The sequence below is a fragment of the Mesoplodon bidens genome (assembly GCF_964165515.1).
Source record: "Mesoplodon bidens genome assembly, chromosome: 15".
NCBI classification, from domain to species: Eukaryota; Metazoa; Chordata; class Mammalia; order Artiodactyla; family Ziphiidae; genus Mesoplodon; species Mesoplodon bidens.
In genome coordinates, this window is record NC_138171.1 from 15384461 (window position 1) to 15402207 (window position 17747).

A 17747-nucleotide genomic window follows, 5' to 3' on the forward strand; every position below is an offset into this window, starting at 1 on the left:
ACTATATCGATACTGTGACTTCTAATTTGTTCTTTGTAATTTCCTGGCACAGAGTTCTTACAAACCTTGCTATTTCTTACGTGCTGAAATCAATAAAAGTGCCTTTTGTTATGTGAAGTAGTTGACTTTTGGGAAGACCCTAGTACCCCAGAATGGGCTCTGGTTGCCAGGGGAAACCACTGCCTGACAGGAGGGTTGCAACTTTCATTCCTACCCTCTCCCTCATGGCCTCCCATCCACAGTTCAGCCCGACCCCCAACCTCAGGGATCGGAGAGGAGCTGGAGGTTGAAAAATCACCAATGGCTAATGATTTAATGCATCATGACTAGATAATGAAGCCTCCATAGAAACCTCAACAGAGGAAGAGATTCATGTTATTCAAAAGGACTGGCATCGACCCAGGGAACAGCAGATGTACTCGTTCCATCATTGCTCACCTGGACCCCTGCAGCAGCCTGCTCCCTGGGCCTCTGTCTCTGCCCTTGGTCCCCTAGAGGCCACTCTCCGCACTGCAGCCACAGGGATCCTATCCCATTGCTCCCATGACCAGTCCCTCAGTGACTCCCCATCTCTCTCAGAGTCAGATTCCGATTCTCATCCTACAAGGCTGGTCAGGACCTGTCCCCATGGCCTCTTTGGTCTCATCCCTTCCCCTCTCCTCCCCTCCCACCCACTCAGCTCCAGCCACCCTGGTAATTGCTGCTGCTGGTTCACATGTTCATGTGAACCACATGTTCACAAGGCATGTTCTTTCTGCAGTCTCTGCTCCAACGCCCCCTTATCACAGAGGGTTTCGCTGATCAGTCTACAGAAAGAGCACAGCCTCCTTTATCCCCATCACTCTCTACCTTCAAAAACTCATAACCTAGCAGAGTATTTACCCTTTGCTATTGTCGGTCTCGCTCTGAGAAGGCAAAGGTATTTTTCCATATTCTGTCTACAGCTCTTCCCCCGCACCAAAAACCAAGCCTGTAGGGACTTAATAAATATATGGCCAGGGAACGAATCTTCCATTTCATGCTCATGACAAGTGCACAGTCATTGAATAGAATGGATATAATGGAATTCCTGTTAGTGCAAAGTCTACTTGATGATGGGACAGGTCTACGTAATTATCAATCCACCTCTCATTCTATATCCTGAAGGGTAATGAAATAATAGTCAAAAGGGGACAAGGGAAAGGGCCTTGAGACTTTACTAAGATTGTATCAGCCTTGGTCCCAGGAGCCAACTCACACAAGCATTGTGTTTCTTGCTTTCCCTGCAGTTGCTCTGCTCAGTGGTCCCATGTCTTTCTGATTAATTTTAATCCTAGAGGAATCATCATTATTTGACACCTAAATATTTTTTCTTGCCCAAAGAAAGTAGATAGAGACGTTTTTTTCAGATTCACACATCTTGGTGGAAAATGGACAAAGTTGGCAATGAAATGTGAGTAGACTCTTTCAATGCATGACTGGTAAGCTGTTCCAACAACCCAAGTAATATGTATCCCCTTTCAGGTGAGGAAACTGCAAATGACTTGTCCCAGGACACACAGCATGTGGGTGATAGGGTCAGGACAAGCTACCATCATGTCACAACCCATTAGATATACTACCTGATTCTGCCAGGAATTCCGAAAATACAGGTAACTTGGTAAGGGTTTTCTGGGTGCAGTGTCCCAGGTTCATTACTCCCCTATCCTCAAGCCTTACCTGAGCCCCGAAATCACAGGGAAGAGGGAGTCTGCATTTTTCCCTGATACCAAGTATGTGGTGTCTCCACCATCATGAACCAATTCCCCAATAACCAGTAGCCATCCCACAAATCAATTTAGTTCTTTTTTTAAAAAATATGTATGTATGTATGTATGTATGTACTCGGCTGTGGCAGGTCTTAGCTGGAGCTCATGGGATCTTCGTGGCCACGTGCAGGATCTTAGTTGCCCGGTGTGGGATGTTCGTTGCTGCATGCAAGATCTTGGTTGAGGCGTTCAGGGTCTTTGTTGAGGCATGCGGAATCTTTGTTGCAGCTTGCTGGATCTTCATTACGCATGCGGGATCTTTGTTGTGGCATGCAAGATCTTTAGTTGCGATGTGAGGGAACTTTAAGTGGAGCATGGGAACTCTTATTTCTGGCATGTAGGATCTGATTCCATGACGAAGGACCGAACCCAGGAGCCCTGCATTGGAAGGGGGGAGTGTTAGCCAGTGGACCACCAGGGAAGTCCCTCAATTTACTTCTGATACTAAATCGGTGGAGTTACTGCAGATCCCACAGGTTGAGGACTCAAGACTGTCCTCACTTCAAATGCGAGCCATGTGGTCCAGAGTCACTCATGCTTGTGACCGACTGGCTAAAAATCGGAGGCTCCATGACCCCACGTCCATGTTCACTAACCAATAGAAGTGGAGACAGAACTCAGGAAAACCCTTTACTTACCGTTCTCATGTTATTATAAAGGATAAAGCTCAGGGACAGCGAAATGGAGGAGATGCGCAGGGCGAAGGGGGAGAAGAGGTGTGCGGAGGCCCCGTGCCCTAGTGGAGCGCACCCCCCTCACAGCACCTCCATGTGCTCACCACCCCGAAAGCTCTCTGAACCCCAAGATTTATGGATTTTTACTGAGGTGTCAATAATAGGCATATTGATTGAATCATCGGCCATTGGTGATTGATCTCCATCTCAATACCCTCCCCTCTCCCCAGAGGTGCTGGGATGCGGGCTGTTGAAAGTTCTAACCTCTAAACACGTGTTTGAGTGTTTTTGAAGGCCAGACTGAAAGTCTCTCGGATCGCTTTCCTTGACTCATCTCGTGACCTGTGAAAGAGAGTAAATCCAAGCATTTCAGGAGGTCTGTTCTAGGAACCAGGACAAGGATCAAATTGACCTTTTTATTACACTACTCTGAAGTTCAAGGACACAGCACTGACCAGGAATAGAGAGTCTCAGAAATCGGATCCCTGATCCAGTAAATTTGGTGGGATATATAGTTTTTTAATTTTAACTTTAATTTTTTTCCTATTGAGAGTCATGAAATGTCCCTGGAGTTAAAACGGCCCAACTTCCCAGGAGAAATCCAGACAGGCTGTCAGCACTCACCCCACCCCTGCTCCCCAGCCCCTTCCATGGACTCCCCTCATCCCTCCCCAGCCTATAGAGGAGAGGTGAGCCAGGACTTACCTCTGGCATGGCTCTTGTGTTTACCCCCCAGGGTGCCAGCCACCAGGGTGCCCAGGAGGACGAGAAGGGCGGTGGACAGGCAGAGCCGGCTCATGTTCGTGGCCTTGCAGGAGGGCTTCTGAGGGAAGCTGGGGGCTGACGGAGCTTTTCATATCCCAGCTGAGGGGTGGGACAGGCAATGAGGAGGGGAGTGAGGAAGGGGTGGAGCTGGGCTCAGTCCTGTTTATTGCGTAATCTCCCCACCTAACCTGCCTCTGCCTGCTGGAGCCAAATGCCCAGTAACAGCGCTTCTCAGACTTGACTCTGCCTGTGGGTCTCATGGAAACAAAGACTGTGATTCCACGGGTGGAATTTTGTCCAATATGTTGACTCAGGAAGCATCGCAGCACCTAGAGCAGTGCATGGCAGGTAATGGACGGTCAGTGGGTGCATGAGTGCAAATCAAAGGACGGATAAGTGAACAGCTGCATGTTAGCTCCGGTCCTCCTACTCAGCCTCCTGCAGGTACCATCACATCTGGGCATCAATGTCCGGCCCCCACAAGGACTACCCCAACCTACCTCAGAAGACAGGTGTGACACAGGAAACCTTCATGCAACCATTGCCACAGCTTCTCAACTGGGTGTATGCTTGCTGTTTACCAGGCTTTGGTCCAGGCAGAAGCTAAGCTATAGGGAAAGACCCTGTCCACCTGGGGATGCAACCCTCTTTTCTGGGTAGAAAAAGGAGGAAGGGGCGTGGGAAGAGGGGAAGCAGGGAGCTGAGCACGTCTCCACAGCACGACCTCCCACCGCCCCTCACCTGGTTTCAGAAACAGGAGAGCTGCCTCCCTGAGTGGACCTCAGGGGAGCTTGGAAGATCGCCTGCAATAGCTTCCATCCTCCTGATCTCTCCGCCAGTGGTTTTGGCATTCTTGGACCTCAGTTTTGGTCCCAGCTCTGTCTTTTCCTAACTTTGTGCCAGGGGACTTAAACCTCCCAGAGCCCCAGTGTCATCAGGTGTCACCTGAGATCCGTGCTGCCCACATCACAGAGTTGCTGTGGAAGCAGTGGAGGCAACAGACATAAATTCCTTCTCCCTGCAACGTCAAAGTCCTTGTAATGAAAATAATAGTGAGTAATGACAGCAGAAAAAAACGTAGCTTCTTCTATATGTCAGGCGTTATCCTAAGCACTTGCGATATACTAACTCATCTAATCCTCAAAAATCCTGAAAGAGGGGAGAGAAACTTTTGGTATTTTCTCATGTTACAGAGGAGGAACCTGAGGTAACAAGAAATAAAGCACTTTGCCTAAAGTCATAGAGTGTAGAGAGGGGAATCTGGTCCAGTTGAACTAGTTGGGTTTACTACTCGCTGCAGCAAGGAACGGGAATCACCTTGGAAAACAATATGATGTCTCATTAAAAGAATGTTAGAAAGAACTTATAGGATGTGGGCGTGTGTTAGGTGATTTGGGGGCGGTGTTTCAGGAAGCAGGCTCTGCTCTGGATGGTTGCTGTCAGGAAGTGGGGCGGCTCTCTGAATGGGTATCTTAACTCTAAGAAGGGAAGACTAGATAGAGGTTAGAGCTGTACTTGGTAAAGAAGTAGCAGTCACTCAGTATAGGAGGATGCTTGGATATTTTGGTGGTTTGTATAATTTACCTCACTTTGTCAGTGTTCAAACATCATTACTGAATGTCCTAGTTTTGTCTTGATCTTTCATGGACACAGAATGGCCTTGTCTGATGTTGAAGGTTTCTGAAATATTTCTGTTGAGGAGAACACAAGGTGCACTGTGATGCCAGGTCAGGTCTTGGAACTCAGAGGTTGCTTTTCTCTTTCTCTATCAATCTCATAATGTTGTGGTGAGAATTAGAAAGATATATTTGTTAAATGCTTTGTGCATGTATTGGCAGAGTAAGCTTTTAATGAATATCAGATCTGATAACAGTAAGAGTAATACTAGAAATATGTAAGTTATTTAATTATTATTAATAATTATTAATTTATAACAGTGTAATGGGGAAATGACTTGGTATTCATGAAAAGAGTTTGGCTTCAGTAACTCACTATGTTGCTGTGTGATCTTGGGCAAGTCACTCCACCTCTTTGAGCCACAGATTCTTTCTTTGTAAAAGAGGATGATGGTATCTGCCTTAAGAAATCCCCAGGATTGGGCCCTTTCGAGGACCATGTTGATTAGGCTGCTAAAGTTCTTTGCACACCACTTACCAAAGCAAATTGTCTAGAAGCACATAGAGTTTTAGTTTCCTTAGCTCTGGACTACTTTTTATATGTGCTGTCGACTGTAGTAAAGAAAGTGACAAATAGCATTGATTGTTGCCGTGTCCCCTTCTAGAAGTCCGCCCTCAGGAAGTTCCCCCAGTGCCAGAGGAGAGCCACAGTCTCTCTTCCAAATGGGTCTCCTTCTTCGTCAGAGGTAACCGAAAGCCCTCTTGCTTCAGTGACTGACCTTACCCCGGTCCTGCCCTTCCCCCCCCACGTTGCCGTTAATTGACCCCCTGGTCAAAGGAGCTAAGTGTTAACTGTCATATAGCTCACTATTGTTCTTATTACAAGGACTTTGACGTTGCAGGGAGAAGGAATATGTCTGTTGCCTCCACTGCTTCCACAGCAACCTCACGACGTGGGCAGCATGGGTCTCATGTGGCACCTGATGACACGGGGCTCTGGGAGATTTCTGGCCCCGGGTCACAAAGTTAGGAAAAGGGAGATGTGAGATGCAAACTGAGGTCCTCCAATCTCAAAACTACTGGTGGAGAGACCAGAATGGGAAGAGAAATGTTGCGGGCGATCTTCCAAGTTCCCCTGAGACCCACTCCAGCCCCTGAGGTCCGCTCAGGCAGGCAGCTCTCCTGTTGGTGTAACCAGGTGCAGGGTGGTAAGTGGTCGTGCTGTGGAGACGTGTTCAGCTCCCTGCTTCCCCTCTGCCCACGCCCCTTACATTTTTTCTACCTAGAAAATCAGGGTTTCTCCCCCAGATGGAGAGAGTCTTCACCCAGCTCACCATTCTCCTGGACCAGTGTCAGGTAAAGAGCTTGTGTCCATAGAGTTGAGATGCTGCTTCAAGGGATGCAGGAAGCGGCCCTGTGTTACACCTGTCTTCTGAGGTAGGGGGGGTGGAAGGGAGTGAAGGGCATGGATCCCCTGATGTGATGACACCTGCAGGAGGTTGAAAATGAGGACCTGAGCTAACACACTGCTGCTCATTTCTGTCCTTTGATTTGCTCTCATCCACCCACTTACTGGCCATCATGTGCCATGCGCTGCTCTAGGTGCTGGGACGCTCCGTGAGGAACAAATCAGGCAAATATTCCACCTGCGGAATCACAGTCTGTGTTTCCACAAGACCCACAGGCAGAGTCAAGTTTGAGAAGCGCTGTTACTGGGCATTTGGCCCCAGCAGGCAGAAGCAGGAAGCCTAGTTATGTGGGGAGATTTCCAGGAACAGCACTGACCCCAGATCATCCCCTCCTCACTTCCCACCTTCTCGCCTGTTCCCACCCCTCAGGTGGGGTGTCAGAAGCTGTGTCAGCCCCCTGCTTTACTCAGAAGCCCTCCTGAAAGGCCACGAAGATGAGTCAGCTCAGCCTCTCTGCAGCCCTTCTAGTCTTCCTGGGCACCCTGTTGGCTGGCACCCCGGGGAGTGAAACCAGCAAACAGGCTCAGGGTAAGTCCCAGCTCACCTCTCCTCTACAGGCTGAGGGGTTGGGGGGATGAGGGGAGTCCATGGAAGGGGCTGGGGAGCAGGGGTGGGGTGGGTGCTGACAGCCTCTCTGGATTTCTCCTGGGAAGTTGGGCAGTTGGAACTCCAGGGACATTTCATGACTCTCAAAAGGAATCATTATGTTTCAGCTTTTAATAAAAGTATCCCACCTAACTCCACCAGACCAGGGACCCCACCTCTGAGACTATTCCTGGTCACTGCCTTGCCCCTGAAACTCACTGTAGTGTAATGGAAAGATGCATATTTGATCCTTGTCCTGGTTCCTAAAACAGACCTCCTGAAAGTCTTGTAATTTACTGACTTCGTAGGTCATGAGAGGAGTCAGGGATGGGACCCTAGATAGCTTCTGGATGGGACCAGACTCCAGAAGATCCCACCTGGTGATTAGAGGGTTAGAACCTTCAACCCGCAGCCCCTCTGGGGAGAGGAGAGTGTACTGAGGTAGAGTTCAGTCACCCACGGCCAACGATTCAATCAAATTGCCTACCTCAAACCCTCAATTAAAACCCATAAACATTAGGCTCAGAGGGCTTCAGGGGAGGTGAACACATCAAGGGATTGTGAGGGGGGGGTTGTTCTGAGAGGGCATGGAGGCTCGTCACCCCCACCTCCCCCTTTGCCCTATGTATCTCCTCCATAGGGCTGTCCCTGAGTCTTATCTTTTATAATAACTTGGGACATTGAGTAAAAGGCTTTCCTTAGTTTTGTGAGTGGTTCTAATAAATTATTGAATATGGGAGGTGGGGTCACGGAACCCCTGAATTTATAATTTATTGCCAGCTGGTCATGTGTATGGGTGACCCCGGGCCTTGTGATTGGCACTTGAAGTAGGGGCCGTCCTCAGGGACTGAGCCCTCAACCTGTGGGTTGTGGGATCCCTCTGCAGATTTCATGTCAGAAGTGAATTGACTTGTGGGCCGCCCAGTGGGTGTTGGTAGGGACACCACATATTTGCAGTCAGGGACAAAACCCGGACACACTCTTCTCTATAATATGCAGCTGGGATGAGGTCTGGGGACAGGGAACTATTGTATGTGGGTGGGAAAGCATACTCAGAAGTCCTGGTTATGTGCTTTTCAGAATTCCTGGCAGAATCAGGTACTTTATTAAATGGGTTGTGATATGGTAGTATCTTTTCCTATCCTACCACCCACATATCATGTGTCCTGGGGCAAGTCTTCTGCAGTTTCCTTACCTGAACAGCGGGACCATGTTACATGAGTTTTTTGAAAGGATTACCAATCATGAGTATAAAGAGCCTCCCCATTTCATGGTCAGTGCTGTCCATTTTCCACCTAAATATCTTAGTTGGAAAGACTTGTCTGCCTGCATTTCTTCACCACCCTCCCAAAAGAAACTTATGTCAAATAATTATCATTTCTTTATTATGAAATTAATCAGAAAGTTGAGTGACAACTAACTTCTTCCCTTTCTGAGGCAACTGCAGGGAGAGCAAGAAATGCAGTACTTTTGTGTTTTTGCACGTGGGGCCCAGACTTTTTTCCAGGCTGGTACCATATTAGTCAAAACTCTAGGCCCTTCCCCTTGCCCCCCAACAGACTACTATTTTATTTTCCTTTTAGGATATACAATGTTAGAGGTTGTTTCATAATTATATAGACATGCCCCATCACCAAATAGACATTTCACTAACAAGAATGTTACTATTTCCAGTTTCTTCAATGACTGTGCACTTGGCATGAGTATGAAATGGGAAATTCATTCCTTAGACAAATATTTATCAAATATTTATGCTTTTTGTTCCTAAAATGCATCGTTCTTAGTGTAGGGAAACAGCTGTAAACAAAATATAGTAAAACAATCTGACTTCTAGGAGGGAGACAGACAATAAAGAAAGGGGAAAATCCTATGCCAGGTTGAGATGAGTATTTTGAAGAAAGAGAGTGATGCGGGTAAAGGAGGCTGTGCTCCTTCTGTAGACTGGTCAGTGAAACCCTCTGTGATAAGGAGGCGTTGAGAAGAGGCTGCAAAAAAAAAAAGTGCCTCCTGTGTTTGAGCAGCAGCAAGGACCAGGGTGGCTGGAGCTGAGTGGGTGAAGGGGAGGGGAGAGGAAGGGGATGAGGCAGAGAGGCCATGGGGGTAAGTCGTGAGGAGCCTTGTAGGACTTTATAAGAATCCAAATTTGATTGTGAGACAGCTGGGGAGTCACTGAGGGATTGGTGATGGGAGCAATGGGATAGGACTCAGGGTTCTATCAGGGTCTCTGTGGCTGCAGTGCAGAGAGTGGCCTCTAGGGGACGAAGGGCAGAGACAGAGGTCCATGGGCAGGCTGCTGCTGTGGTCCAGGTGAGCCACGATGGAGTGTGTACCTATGTTGTTCCCTGGAATGATTTCAGTTCTTTTGAATAATATGAATGACTTGCTCTGTTGAGATTTCTATGGAGGCTTCATCACAGATCATGATTCCTTAAATCTTTACCCGTTTGTGATTGATTCAACCTTCAATCCCTCTCCTGAGGCTGACGTGTGGGGACAGAAAAAGGTGGAAGGGTGGGTATGAAAATTCCCATCCCCTAATGAGGCAGTTGTTTCCCCTGGCAACCAGTCCCCATTTTTGGTTTAGGTTGGGGCTTTACGAAAGTCAACCCCCTCACATGATAAAAGACTCCTTTTTCATTCTCATCTCTTAGGAAATTCCAACGGTTTTAGGAGTTCTGTGCCAGGAATGGGATGAAGACGAAATTCAAATTTTTATATAAGTCACAATATCAATCTTCCCTCAATATTCCATTATTCCAGCCCACATGAGTTAATCAGTGTAAACACGCTGGTGTGTTTTCTTCCATGCCTTTCTCCATTACAGCATGATTCCTTCACACCTTTTTCTTAAATAAATTTATTTATTTATTTATTTATTTTTGGCTGCATTGGGTCTTTGTTGCTGCGTGGGCTTTCTCTAGTTTCGGCAAGTGGGGGCTACTCTTCGTTGTGGTGCGCGGGCTTCTCATTGCTGTGGTTTCTCTCTTTGCGGAGCATGGGTTCTAGGCACGTGGGTTTCAGTAGTTGTGGCACACGGGCTCAGTAGTTGTGGCTCGCGGGGTCTAGAACACAGGCTCAGTAGGTGGTGCACGGGTTTAGCTGCTCTGCGGCATGTGGGAACTTCCTGGACCAGGGATCGAACCCATGTCCCCTGCAGTGTCAGGCAGATTCTTAACCACTGTGCCACCAGGGAAGTCCTCAACACTTTCTTTTTAATGGTGGCAACTTTCAACCACACACACAAGTATGAGAATAGTATTATAAAACCCATGGACCCATTGCCCAGCTCCAATAACTGACCACATGTGGAGAATTTTCTTAATATACATCCTCCATTTTTGTGGTTCTTTGAACCTAATCAGTGGCATCATGCCAACTAATCTATAATATTCATTAAGGGTATGTAATTATTTACAATATTACCCAGTCATTGTCATGCCTAAAAACATTAATGATAACGTCCTGGAAAGCAGGGTATCAAATGGCCTTTTCACATTTCACATTCTGGCACCCTTACTACTCTCTACTGCAAACAAACTGGTGGTTTCAGTTGTTGACCTTGTAGAGCAAGCGGTGATGACCATACTCCTATCTGACCCAGAGGCCCTCCCATCCCTGCAGACTGTCTTCGGCCTAGAGCCTCCATACACGGGTCCCTGCAAGGTCAAAATCATCAGGTACTTCCTGTACTTCAGGTACTTCCACGACACCAAGTCCGGGTTCTGGGAGACCTTTGTATATGGTGGCCGCAATGCTAAGAACAACAACTTCAAGATGGGGGAGGACTGCGTGAGGACCTGCGCTGGGACCATCGGGCCCTGGAGTAAGACAGGGGGCAGGGCACGTGGGAGGGGAAGGGCTGGGGAGAGAGGTGGAACTCAGGGGGTCCCACACCCCTCACACCCCCACAGTGACTTATTTCCTCTCTGCCTCCCAGGAGAAGTGGCAGCAATGTCCTTTGAAACCATGGACTGAGCAAGTCCTCCATGGCCCAGCTTGGCAGAAGGTCACCCCTAGAAACCCCGTCTTCATAATCTGAGCCTCTTCCCCTTTTCTCAGAAGGGAATACTGAGTCAGCCACTCTACAGAGCAGGTTTGCAGTGTTCCTGCGCATCCCAGCTAGGCTTGGAAAACTCACCTCCTTCTTTTTGTTCATTCCGGTCCTGGGAGGACTGTGGTTGCTCATTTCTAGGATGGTCTAGGACCTATCAGGGTGTACAGTGTCCAGATCTGGGGCATCAGAGAGGTCAAGCAGCAAGTTTATTTCCTTTTGCAGAGGACCTGTAAACTGCTGCTGAAGTCCGAGGAGGACCCACCCAGGGCTGGGCTGTGGCTGCGTCTGAAGTAGTTCACCTCCTCCTCTTCCATCTAATCTCCACCTTCCTCAGCAGAAATCTGCCTCTTTCCTTCCCCCCATGGGTCGACTTGCTTTAGCTCTGTATCATCAAGTTGGCTCTAAGTACCGTGAGAGCAAGTCTTCTCTTTATCCCTCGCACATCGCACACAGCCTGACACAAAAGAGACAGTCCATAAATATTTGAAGAAGGAAGGAAGGAACGCAGGAGCAAAGCTCCTCATGACTGGAGTGACTGTAGAGCCTGGGATTTGAATTCACGATTCTTATCCTAATTTTCTTCCTCACTGCATCCTCACCTTCATCCTCCACCCCCCCATCTCTGCTCTCCTTGTGCTGGCAAAAGTAAAATTTGTGGCATCCTGTTCTCAGCACTGGTGGTGGGAGAGGTCTTTCATCTAAGGAAGACCCTCTGCCACATTGATGTTGAACATCTGTGGCTTCAAACAGTCTGGCCTTATATTTTAAAAAATTCATATTCTAATTCAACTAACTGGAGTGGGTTCTGTTGTTGCAACTAAGAACCTTAACACATAGGTTCCATGGAAATGGTGGTCCTTCTCATTCTTCTGCAGAGCAGCCAGTGCCTCCCCATTTTCTGCCCTCAGACATGCAAGGAATAAGAAGCCAGCCCCTTACAGTGGCATCTGTCTCTTAATGGCCACCCCAATATACACCAAAAAATGCTTACAGACACCTCAACAAGATTGCTTTTACCCTTTACTTCTTGGGCCACGTCAAACTTTGGGGCAGGTTATTTTCCTGGATTCTCAGAAGAGAAAGGAAGGAGCATGAGGCTCAATTTTCCACTAGTCCAAGGAAACCCCTTCTCTGTCGTCTTGTGTGGGAAGGTGGCTTTCAAATCCAGCTAATGAGGATCAAGCTCACCTTTAATGAGCACATGCCATTTGTCAGGCTCTGTGTTTGTCATTTTCCCAAATCCTCCCCCCTTCTTTCCTCTTTGATAACCATAAGTTTGTTTTCTATGACTGTGAGTCTATTTCTATTTTCATACCACATTTCTTACGCCAGTCGTCTGTTAATGGGCACTTACAATGCACACGTCTTGGCTACTGTAAACAGGGCTTCTCTGAACATTGAGGTGGAGGTATCTTTTCAAACTAAAGTTATCTTTTCTCCAGATATATACCCACGAGTGGGCTTGCTGGATCATGCTGTAGTTCTGTTTTTAGTTTTGTAAGAAACCTCCATACTGTTTTCAATGGAGAGTGCACCAATTTACATTCACACCATCAGTGTACAAGGGTTCCCTTTTCTCCACACTCTCTCCAGCATTTATTATTTGTAGACTTCTCAATGATAGCCATTTTGACTGGTATGATATGATACCTCATTGTGGTTTTGATTTTCATTGCTGTACTCTAATATTTAACAATGTCAACATCTCTTTTTGTGCCTCTGGCCATCTGTAGGTCTTCTTTGGAGAACTGTCTATTTAGGTCTTCTGCCCATTTTTTTATTGGATTTTCTGTTTTTTCAATATTGAGTTGCATGAATTATTTGTATACTTTGATATTAAGCCCTTGTTCCTTGCATGTTTTGCAAATATTTTCTCTCATTCAGTAGGTTTTCTTGCTGTTCTGTTGATGATTTCCTTTGCTGGGCAAGAGCTTTTAAGTTTGATGAGGTTCCATTTATTTATATTTGCTTTTATTTCTTTTGACATGGGAGACTGATCCATAAAAATATTGCTGTGATTTATATCCAAAAATGTTTTGCCCTTGTTCTTTTCTAGGAGTTTTATGGTGTCATGTCTTATATTTAGGTCTTTAATCCATTTTGAGTTTATTTTTGTATATGGTGTGAGGGAGTGTTCTAATTTCATTGATTTACATGTAGCTGTTCAGCTTTCCCAACAACATTTCTTGAAGACACTGTCTTTTCTCCATTGTATATTCTTGCCTCCTTTGTTGTACATAAATTGACCTTAGGGCATGTGTTTATGTCAGGGCTCTCTATTCTGTTCCATTGGTCTATATATCTGTTTTCTGGCAACATCACACTGTTTTGATTACTATAGCTTTGTAGTATACTCTATGGTCTGCATGGGTGATGACTTAAGCTTTGTTTTTTTCCCTCAAGAGTAGTTTGGCAATTCTGGGTCTTTTGCGGTTCTATATAAATTTTAGGATTATTTGTGCTAGATCTGTGAAAACTGTCTTGAGTATTTTGATAGCATTTGTCCTTTTAATCCTTGTTTTCCAGTTGTTTTTGTAGTTCTTCTCTGTTCATTTCTTCTTTTGGTTTTTCTGTTTGTGGTTTGATGATTTTCTTTCAGTATGCTTGAGATCCTTTGTTTTTAGTTTTTGTGACTCTACTGTATGTGTTTGATTTGTGGTAACCATGGAGTTCAAGTACGTTGAACCATAACAATACCTCCTTGCTTTAAACTGAAAGTCATTCAAGTTCAAACACATTGTAAAAGATCTACATTTTTACACTCCTGTTCTCCACATTTTGTGATTTTGATGCCCTACTTTACATTTTCATGCCGATCCTTTCACTGTTTATTTCTTATCATTGCTTTTACAATTTTTTGTTTTTTAAACTATGTACAGTTTTATCTAAATGATCTTTAATTCTTCGATATATTTGTCATTTTTATTGTGATTTTCCCTTTCCTATAGATTCTTCTAGCCTCAGTTTTCATACCACCTCGAACACTGGTTTGTTCCATTGAACCAGAAGGATTCCCTCTCCCCTCTGGCTCTGCCATTCAAAACTGTTCTAGACTCTGCTCCCAAGAAACCTGTTGGCCAATTCTGCTGCCTTTGTCCTAAAACAGTCCTACAGACACTGGGAGATGGGAATCAAGGAAGGACCCCTCTCTCCCACCAAGTGTCTTTTAGGTTCTTGGAAAACATTTGCTAAGTTTCCACCACCAGCTTCAGATACTCAAAACTGAATGTTGGGGGAAGCCCTTATTTGCAGCTCTCTACATTTTATGCTGAGGCTGCTGGAATTGTTGGCACCCTCATAAGGTGCCCTCTAATCTGGTTGGAGGAAAGAATTTAGCTTAAAAAGAGGAGGATGATCACTAGGATCAAGGCTCCCGGGTCACCCTCCCAACTTACTTCCCCCAGTTGGGCAAGATCTGTGGCAATCAGCTAGTGTGGACATTTAAACAACTGAATGAGGGTGGCTGAAAGGAGGGGGTAGGAGGTAGGTGGTGGGCAGGAATCCAAGACTCTTCGAGGTATTTCCCAAGATGTACCACAGGTCATTATTAGACCTTCCCAGCTGCAAGGCATTGTGGGAATGACTTATGCATAATCTAGTGGTCCCGAGTCAAAGGGATGTCACAACTTCCTTATTAGAGCAACTTTAACGCTGTTTTCATACTCCTGGCTCTGGGAAGAAGTGAGCTGGAGGAACCTTAGGACAGCAAAGCCTAACTGCCTCAATACAGATGAGGAAATTGAGGCATAGAAAACCCAAAAAACAGAGGTAGTCTAATAAACCAGAACACAGATAGAGCTGGTTCTGTTGCCCAATACCTTGTAGTGTTAGGCAAATATCTCAATGTCTCTGACTTTTACATTCCTTAATTATACAATAAGGAAAAAGGCTTATACCTGTCAATGTTTCCAACCACGGACCACTAGAAACTGTCCCCTTCCAAGCTGAGCGAGTTGGGTTTATTACTCACTGTAGCAAGGGACAGTGAATTATATGGCATCTCATTAAGAGGATGTTTGAAGGACTTACAGGATGTGGGTTTCCATGAGGTTATTTGCAGGAGAGTTTCAGGAAGCTGGCTTTGCTCAGGATGGATGCTGTCAGGAAGTGGGGCAGTTCTATGATCAGGTGTCTTCATCTTATTCTGAAGTGAGCTTTCGGCTGAGAACTGAGGAGGTACAACCAACGGACTTTGCTATGAGATTGCTCACAGGGAGTGAGAAAAAGGTAGAATGAAGGACAACACTCAGCCTTCTGGGGGAAGGTAGGGGAAGCAAGTCTTTAGAAGGAAGGACAATAAATTCAGTTTGGTCAACGTTGAGTCTATGGTGCTTGCAGAACACATAGGCAAATAGGTTGAGTAGACGTTGATTCGTTCATTCACTTGTTCATGAAATGTTTATTAGGTATAAAATATGTGATGACTGAACCCTTTGTTCAGAGTCCATGGCTTCAACCTCTGGCTCTGCCAATTTACTAGGTGTGTGGTCTAATCAGTTTGCTACTGCTTTACATCTGTGAGCGCAGATAAACTTTGAACGGTATCCACAGAGAGGGAGTCATCCTTCCATTTACATAGGAGGAGCCTGAGGCTCAGAGAAAGTGGGGATCGCTAGTACCTCAGAGGGTGAAAGTAGCAATGTGAGTTCCCTGTCCTGATGTGCTGGTAAAAGTCACTGAGTCGATGAGAATGTCTAAGTAACTGAGAGAGGTAGAATTAATAATGTAAAACACCCACCACTACTACTGACAACCTACTAGGTACCAAGCCCTGCACATACATCTTCATCTCTAAACATCGCAACAATCTTAATACTTTTTTTTCCATTTTAAAGACATTCAAGCTGAAGCTCAGAGGTTTCATCCCTTCTCCAAGGTCACATAACCAATACTGGCAGGTGCTGGGATTCAAACTCAACACTCTCTGTCTCCTATGATTTTCCTTGAAAGAGGTTTAAAAGCTGCGCCTTCAAAAGCCCCGATGATTCACCAGAGGAGACTCAAATTTCTTCAAATAGATAGCTCTGCCTTTCATCATTTTTTTTATGCTGCGACCAAGTGGAAACCAATTTTGGTAAAGAATGTTGTTCGCATTTATGCCATGAGGGCCTTAGCTGTGAGTTAGAGGAGGATGAGGGCTGAGAAAAGGCCACTGGATTTTAAAATGAGGAACTTGGTAGTGACCCTGGTGAAGGCATCAGATTTCGCTTGTTGTGAGCAACAGAAACTGACTCTGGCTATTGGAAGCAGAGAAGGAATTTGTGACAATGGTGTGGGGATGTAGTGGGCATCCATCCTCCCTTCCTGATTGTACCCTTAAGTGAGATCCTTTTGGACTCTTCTGTTGGCACCCAAAGCACTAATTGATTTAGTTCAGCTCAAGGACTTAAGGTAGTGCTAAAAGATCCCAACTTGGAAAGGATGGTAAGCAAGGAAGAATTAAGGTCTTCCCAGGCCACCTCTGAATAACCACCATTTTTAGGTCTTTTGGGATTCATTGATTATGATTAAATTCCAGGGAGAGCATCTGATTGGCCACTCTGTCTGGGGGTAGGGCAGGCACTTTGATTGACACCCAATCCCATCAGTCCTGGGTGAGGAAGAGTCATTCCTCAAGCAAAATCAGGCTACTGTATCAGGAAAAGGACAAAGAAACGCCTGGTGACAAAACAACAAAATAGCTCCTATCCTCAGAGAGAGACGCTTCCATGGAGAGAAGGGAGTTCGAATGGGTCCAACAGTCCAAGAGGGGAATGCTCCATTGTATGTTGAAAAGTACCCTGTTTGTTCCTGGGAATTTCTCAGATCTTAAATGTTCACTTGTTTACAGTCATCTTAGAGTGGGCATGTCTACAGCTGACTCATGTCTCCTCCTATTTTAACCTTTCCTTTTCCCTTTCTATTTCTTTTCTTCCTTTTTTTTTTTTTTTGCGTTAAGCGGGCTTCTCACTGTTGTGGCCCCTCCCGTTGCGGAGCACAGGCTCCGGACGCGCAGGCTCAGCAGCCATGGCTCACAGGCCCAGCCGCTCCATGGCATGTGGCATCTTCCCGGACCGGGGCACAAACCCGTGTCCCCTGCATCGGCAGGCGGACTCTCAACCATTGCACCACCAGGGAAGCCCTCTTCCTTTTTTGATAAATATAATTTTACTCTCATGAAGTCATGTCCACAATCTTTGATGCATCATCTATGTTAATATCAGATACATTTGACTGTGTGTTGTTTGTGTGTTTGTGTATTTGTAACATTGAAATAACCGGGGCCACATGACTTATAGTTTTTGGCAAGTGTCTTCTTTCTTCTGTTTTTCCTCCAGCAAGTCACTTTCCCTTAGCTGAATTTCAGTTGCTTCATCTGTAAAGTAGGAATAATAATACTTACTTCAGAAGATTGTTAAATAAGAACAAGCTACCTTTTACTGAACACTTACTGTGAGCCCACCCCAGGGGTCACAATTTCGAATTCCTTCCAGGCCAGGTGATTGATGTGGATGGAAGTATTTGGAGTGGGAGTGGGGCTGGGGGGACAATAAGGAATGGTGGGGATTATGGAAATTGGAGAGAGCACTCCCCTCATGAGAAGAGAGCAGCTCTACTTAGCTTAGTTCATGGTTTTCAAAGTGTGGTCCCTTGAGCAGCACCAACAGCAGCCCCAGAAACCTGTTTGATGCAGATACTCAGGTCCCACCCCTGTCCTACTGAATCAAAACTCTGCGGGGGGAGATTTCAAATCTGTGTTTGAACGCCTGGCTAAGTGATTCTGATTTTCACTCAAGTTTGAGACTCACAGCTCTTGT